The sequence below is a fragment of the Budorcas taxicolor genome, chromosome 1 (genome assembly GCF_023091745.1).
Source record: "Budorcas taxicolor isolate Tak-1 chromosome 1, Takin1.1, whole genome shotgun sequence".
In the NCBI taxonomy this organism is placed as follows: domain Eukaryota; kingdom Metazoa; phylum Chordata; class Mammalia; order Artiodactyla; family Bovidae; genus Budorcas; species Budorcas taxicolor.
The window spans coordinates 150,468,172-150,475,685 of NC_068910.1; the positions used below are offsets into that span (position 1 = coordinate 150,468,172).

General features: G+C 37.2%; 1 non-coding gene across 1 annotated transcript; it reads left to right on the forward strand.

The window, feature by feature from the left end:
* Positions 1–2,358: 2,358 nt before the first annotated feature.
* Positions 2,359–2,465, forward strand: LOC128057863 (U6 spliceosomal RNA). Its single transcript, XR_008200342.1, has one exon. It is a non-coding gene; the product is annotated as a U6 spliceosomal RNA (small nuclear RNA).
* Positions 2,466–7,514: the final 5,049 nt, after the last annotated feature.

Genomic DNA, 7,514 nt, shown 5'->3' on the forward strand with positions numbered 1-7,514 from the left:
GGCAGGCTATAGCCCATAGGGTTGCAAAGAATCGGGCAAACTGAAGCGACCTAGGATGCACACACATACAATCCCTTCTTCAGAGCTAAGCCTACACGTAATTCAAGCACCCAGAAGATCTGAGCCAGTTTGATACACTTAGTTTCTTCCTCCCACCTGCAAAAACAACCCCTCAACTTAAATAATTTCTCCCAGCTCTACTCCCTCCTATTCAATATTCTAAATTCTTTTAAATCTATCTTAATGTCTCCAGTTTCTGTCTTGTGCCATATTCCTATTCTCCACTTCTCAGATCAACTCTCTCAATCTGATGTACAATTTGACCTATCCTCTAGTTTTAGTTCTTTCCTTACCCTTTGTATCAGGTGGCATGCATTACAAGTGACATAAAATCCAACTTAAATTAGCTTTCAAAACAGATTTTACTGACTGTTTATTGACTCAAAGTCTGATGGTAGGTCAGGATTCTCAGTTACCTGATTCCGTGACTTAAAGATGACCTCATTCTTTTCTCTCCAGCCTTATTCAGGTATAATTGATAAATTATATATACATAAGGTGTACAACATGATGGTTTGATATACATATTCATTGTGAAATGACTACCACAGTCAAGTTAACTTACATGTCAATCATCTCACATAGTTACTTTTTGGATTTGTTACTGTTTTTTGGTGTGGTGAGAACACTTAAAAACTCTTCTCTTTCTTTGTTTTCTCTTGCATGATGTCAGCTTTATGCTAAGGCAAGCTTCACTCATAATAGCTGTGTGACAGCAGCACTTCTAGGCTTCTCGTCTAAACAAAACAGCTTGGAAAATGAGAAAGCTAAAGAGATATTCTTTCTTAGATGTTGCCAGAAAATCTCTTTTTCAGTATCTTTGGTCCAAATCAGTCCATATTTTACCTCTGAACCAAAGTCTTGGCCAGTCCATGGGGTTGCAAAGAGTCGGACACTCTTGCCTAGAGACAAGAGTGAAGCCAAGTTCTCAAAAACACACGGGCTGAGTCAAAGGAGCAGATACTCAAATGAAATCAGGTAACCAAGAGAAGGCGGAATGGATGTTAAGGAGGCAGGCTCAATATCTCCAGTACTTCCTGGACTTTGCTTTTCAGAGCTTCCTTGGTTCCATGCTCTGAAACTCATTGGCCGTGTTCAAGCCTCTCCAATGTAACTTCAGAGTCTGACCCCAGACAAGAAGCAGGTTTTAGAATAAATAATATCTTGGAAATAAATTTATTTCATGACCTATTTCTCTACAGGGAGCTATGTATATCTGTAATATACTATGTATCATCACTGAGCTGAAAACTTTTATAATATTTACATGAGTACTTAGTTAATTTATCCTCTCTGTGTCTCACTTTCCTTATTTGCAAAATGAGAGTAATAATTGTACTTATTTACGAAATTTAAGAATAAAATAAGCTTAAATGTATTAGTACACATAAAACATTGAAACATGCCTAAATGTAGGAAACATTCGATAAATGTTCATTACTTCATTATTTTATATTATTATTTTTTCATCGCAGCTATACTATTAGTATGAATATTTGAATACGTGACAATATAAAGGTCCATTCATGATGTGACTCAATTACAATTACTCTTCCTATATTTATCCCTTAGGCATATCATCCCTTTATCATTTCAAAGCATATACATAATACTATTCCCAAAGAATGTATATCCATGCCAACTTTGTTTCCCTAGAAATTTATAAGCTAAAATAAATTATGTTGAGACAGGAGGTATATAAAAGGGCCTTTTTGGTTAGACAAAATTGTGAAAATATCTAACAACGTCTTAATCATACAAATGGCCTATAATAGTTACTTAAAATTAATTTTCAGTCAGTCACTCAGTTCAGTCACTCAGTCATGTTGACTTTTTATGACCCCACAGACTGCAGCATCCCAGGCTTCCCTGTCCATCACCAACTCTCACAGCTTGCTCAAACTCATGTCCATCGAGTCGGCGATGCCATCCAACCATCTCTATCCTCTGTTGTCCCCTTCTCCTCCTGCTTTCAATCTTTCCCAGCATAAGGGTCTTTTCAAATGAGTCAGTTCTTCACATCAGGTGGCCAAAGTATTGGATTAATTTTAGTGTTATATAAAATAAATAATAAAGCACATAAGTGGCACATCCCAAACAGACCTTGATAATGGGAAATCCCCAACTCATTCCCAGTATTTGAGGCAAAGATTCCTGAGAAGGTGGGTTTCAAAAAACCTGAGATGACAGTAAGAATGCAGGTTAATAAGTAAGGAAATCAGATAAGCCAAATTTGGACAAGGTGGTAAGCCTAGGGAAATTTTTTTTTTTTTTTTAAATTTTTGAAAAGGAGGGGAAGTGCTCACTTCGGCAGCACATATACTAAAATTGGAACGATACAGAGAAGACTAGCATGGTCCCTGCGCAAGGATGACATGCAAATTCGTGAAGCGTTCCATATTTTTATCAGTTCTAATGAGCTGGATGAAACTGGAGCCTATCAGAGTGAAGTAAGCCAGAAACAAAAACACCAATGCAGTATACTAATGCATATATATGGAATTTAGAAAGATGTTAACAATAACTCTGTATGCGAGACTGCAAAAGAGACACAGATGTATAGAACAGGCTTTTGGACTCTGTGGGAGAGGGAGAGGGTGGGATGATTTGGGAGAATGGCATTGAAACATGTATAATATATATGAAATGAATCACCAGTCCAGGTTCGATGCATGATACTGGATGCTTGGCGCTGGTGCACTGGGACAACCCAGAGTGATGGTACGGGGAGGGAGGAGGGAGGGGGGTTCAGAATGGGGAACACGTGTATACCTGTGGCAGATTCATGTTGATGTATGGCAAAACAAATACAATACTGTAAAGTAATTAACCTCCAATTAAAATAAATAAATTTATATTAAAAAAAAAAAGTAAGGGAAAAGAAGAGAAGGGAAAAGGGAAGGGGGGAATACACATCCAGGGGGAAAAGATCTGGATGTGTTTCCTCAATCTGCCACCTACTAGCTATGTACTCTTGGGCAAATAACTTAACCCTTCTGATTCAATTTATGCACTATTAAAATAATAAAAATAATAGTACCTACATATTGTTGCATTTTATCAGTTCTAACATTTTAACATCTCTGAAATGAGAAAAAGTATGTCTTCTAATCTATGGGATCTTAGACCCAATGAAATGTGGTATGCTATGATGAGCATTGACTAAGACACTGCCTGTAAAGCACCTAGCACAGTATGAAGGCAACCTTCTTATTTAATTTCTTTGTCTACTCCTATAATTTTTTAAATTAGAAAATACAGAGTTATTCCTCATAAATTAAGCAACTTGTCCAGTGTAAAAACCAAATTCTGAAGAAAGAATATCAAAAAGTCTACTAAACATTAATGAAATTAGATCAACAAGAATTAGGGAAGTAAGCTCTAAAATTGACTGCAAAGAGAATTAAGAATATAACTCCATTGGAAATAAATAATATGACCCCCCCCCCCAAAAAAAAGAGTGCAGGAACTGGGACTATATGTCCTCAGTTTAAAGGGGAAAAAATGTATTAAAAAAAATTCTAGGTAACTTTAGAATCCAAGTGCCTATGCTCCCTGACCAAATCCAGATAACCACCTGCTTTTTGCATGTAAAGTTTTATGGGAACCCCTCCAAGGTTTTTGTTACATGTTGTCTATGGCAGATTTCCTGCTACAATGGCAGAGTTGAGTAGGAGGGCAGAGACAATGCGGTCCACAATGCTTAAAATAATTATCTGGCCCTTCATAGAAAATGTTTGCTGACCTCTCCTTTAGAAAACAATTGTGATAGTGATTGTGATAATTTTTCAGGTCAACTTGACTGACCATGACACTGTCAACTTGACAATTATTACTTATTTCTGAGTGTGTTTGTTTATGAGAGTGTTTCTGAATGAGATTAGCATTTGAATCAGTGGACTCAGTAATGCAGGTGCGCATCATTCAATCCCTTGAGGGCCTTAAAAGAACAAAAGGTAGAGGAAGGAAGTATTAGTTCTTTTTTTCTTGTTAGTACATCTCATCTCATCTTCCTCAGTCCCTGGACTGGGATTTAAACCATTAGCTCCCCTGGTTCTTGATCCCTCAGACTCGAGTGAATTACATCATTGGCTTTCCTGGGTCTCCAGTTTGCAGACAGCAATTAAGGTAGTGGAATTTCTTAACTTTCGTAACTGCATGAGCCATTTCCTCATTTTTTTGTGCACATATTAAATATCTCCTATTGGTTCCATTTTTCTAAAGAATCTGACTAATACAACAACATTTTGACTATACACCCTCAAGCTGAAGCTACAAAAGGAACTACAAACAAATCCTGAACTCTATTTACTTGAGGTTTTAAATTCTGTTTGTTTATTTTTGGCTATGCTGGGACTTTGTTGCTGTGTGCAGGCTTCCTCTAGTCATAGTGAGAGGGGGCTACTCTCTAGCATGTGGGCTTCTCACTGCAGTGGCTTCTATCACTGCAGAGCACAGGCTCCTGGATGTGTGGGCTTCAGCAGTTGTGCCAAATGAACTCAGTAATTGCAGCTGAAGGGCTCTAGAGCATGGGCCCAGCAGTTGTGGCGCATGGGTTTAGTTGCCCTGTAGCATGTGGAATCTTCCTGGACCAGGAATTTAAGCTGTGTTCCCTGCATTAGCAGGTGGATTCTTAACCACAGGACCACCAGGGAAGTCCCTATTTAAATATTCCCCAATTAAATGAATCAAGACTCTCTGAAGAAATGGCAGATTCCACAGCAGGAGAAGAAAAATATAGTAAGATGAAAGTGGAACATCTTATTGTGCAACAAAGTTTAAGTTGCTCAAAAATCAATGAGAAGTTAAAGTAACCAAGAAGCTAGGTCTAAAAGGTTCTCACTAGCCAAATCTTAGAAAAACTGAGAATTAAAAATAACATTTACAGAAAGAACTGATTCGAGGCCTGGAGAAGGAAAATACAACATCAGCCTGGAGCATTTTGTGATGCTAGGAAGTAGGAAATTCTGGGCTGGGGAGGAACATATGAAAAAGACTCAGAAGCCAACCTGAGAGAACCATAAACGGCTAAGACTGGAACAATTTGAGCAAAACATAATAATAATATAGCACTGGATTATAACCCACAGTATCAAATAAATATGAATGAGTCAACACCAACATAAACAAATGATTTAATAAGTAAATGAATGAGAACAAATTGAATGGGACAAATATTCCTTACATAAGAAACAATATCTCAACCGATATATGTGGACATTCCCTCCTTCAAGAAGTGGAGCTTAATTTAAATCCACTTGAGAATGGTCTTCTTTCCAAAGAAGAGTGTTTAGCTTCCAAAGAATAGAGAAAGGAAAGGGAAAAATGGAAATCTGACAAACACTACCTTAAGCAAGTGATCAAAGTTAATGTCATCAGTGATGAGTCAGGTTAATATCAAGTACTACCTAAATATAGTGCAATGAGAAAACCATCTTACCTCTGTGGTATCCTTCCCCTAAACCCATAACTTCAGTCTAATAATGAGAAAATATAACACAAACCCAAAGTGAAGGACTATCTACAAAACATCTGCAATCTTGAGAAAGAAAAATAGAGCAGGAGGAATCAGACTCCCTGACTTAAGATTATATTGCAAAGCTACAGTCATCAAAACAGTATGGTACTGGCACAAAAATAGAAATATGGACCAATGGAACAAGATAGAAATCCCAGAAATAAACCCATGCACCTATGGGTACCTTATTTTTGACAAAGGAGGCAAGAATACACAATGATGGGGCAAAGACAGCCTCTTCAATAAATGGTGCTGGAATAACTGGACAGCTACATGTAAAAGAAGGAAATTAAAACACTTCCTAACACCATACACAAAGATAAACTCAAAATGTGTTAAAGACCTAAATGTAAGACCAGAAACTATAAAACTCTTAGAGGGATACATAGGCAGAAAACTCAATGACATAAATCAAAGCAAGATCTTCTATGACCCATCTCCTAGAGTAACAGAAAAAAAACACAAAAGTAAAAAGTAGAACCTGATACACTTAAAATCTTTTGCACAGCAAAGGAAACTATAAGCAAGGTGAAAAGACAACCCTCAGAATGGGAGAAAATAATAGCAAATGAAACAACTGCTAAAGGACTAATTCCCAAAATATTCAAGCAGCTCATACAACTCAATGCCAGAAAAAAAAAAAAAAAAACCCAATCAAAAAGTGGGAAAAAGACCTAAACAGACATTTCTCCAAAGAAGACATACAGATATCTAACAAACAATGAAAAGATGCTCAACATCGCTCATTATTAGAGAAATGCAAATGAAAACCAGAATGAGATATCACCTCACACCAGTCAGAATGGCCATCATCAAAAAAATCCACAAACAATAAATGCTGGAGAGGGTGTGGAGAAAAGGGAACATTCTTGCACTGTTGGTGGGAATGTAAATCAATATATTTACTATGGAAGACAATATGGAGATTCCTTAAAAAACTAGGAATAAAACCACCATATGACCCAGCAATCCCACTCCTAGGCATACATCCTGAGAAGACCAAAATTGAAAAAGACACATATATCCCATTGTTCATTACAGCACTATTTATAATAGCTAGAACATGGAAGCAACCTAGATGTCCATCAACAGATGAAAGGATAAAGAAGTTGTGGTACATATATACAATGGAATATTGCTCAGCCATAAAAAGGAACGTATTTGAGTCAGTTCTGACGAGGTGGATGAACCTAGAACCTATTATACAGAGTGAAGTGGGTTAGAAAGAGAAAGTTAAATATCGTATTTGGAACTGAACTGAACACACATATTCGTAATCTAGAAAAATGGTACTGAAGAATTTATTTACAGGTCAGCAATGGAGAAACAGACATAGAGAATAGACTTATGGACATGGGGAGAGGGAAGGAGAGGGTGAGATGTACGGAAAGAGTAACATGGAAACTTACAGTACCATATGTAAAATCGATACCCAATAGGAATTTGTTGTATGGCTCGGGAAACGCAAACAGGGGCTCTGTATCAACATAAAAGGGTGAGATGGGGAGGGAGACTGGAGGGAGGCTCAAAAGGGAGGGGATATATGTATACCTATGGCTGACTGGAGAAGGCAATGGCACCCCACTCCAGTACTCTTGCCTGGAAAATCCCATGGACGGAGGAGCCTGGTAGGCAGCAGTCCATGGGGTCGCTAAGAGTTGGACACGACTGAGCGACTTCACTTTATGGCTGATTCATGTTGAGGTATGACAGAAAACAATTAAATTCTGTAAAGCATTATCCTTCAATAAAAAAATAAAAGAAAAAAATAGTGGCTAAATCATGATACAAATTGGAATAATAGTGGCTTACTCATGATATAAATTTCTCCCTTAACATTTTTCTCTATTTGCTACATGAATGAATATTATTTTTATAACAATAAAAGAAATTATTATTAAAAAAAAAACTACAATGAGATATCACCTCACACCAG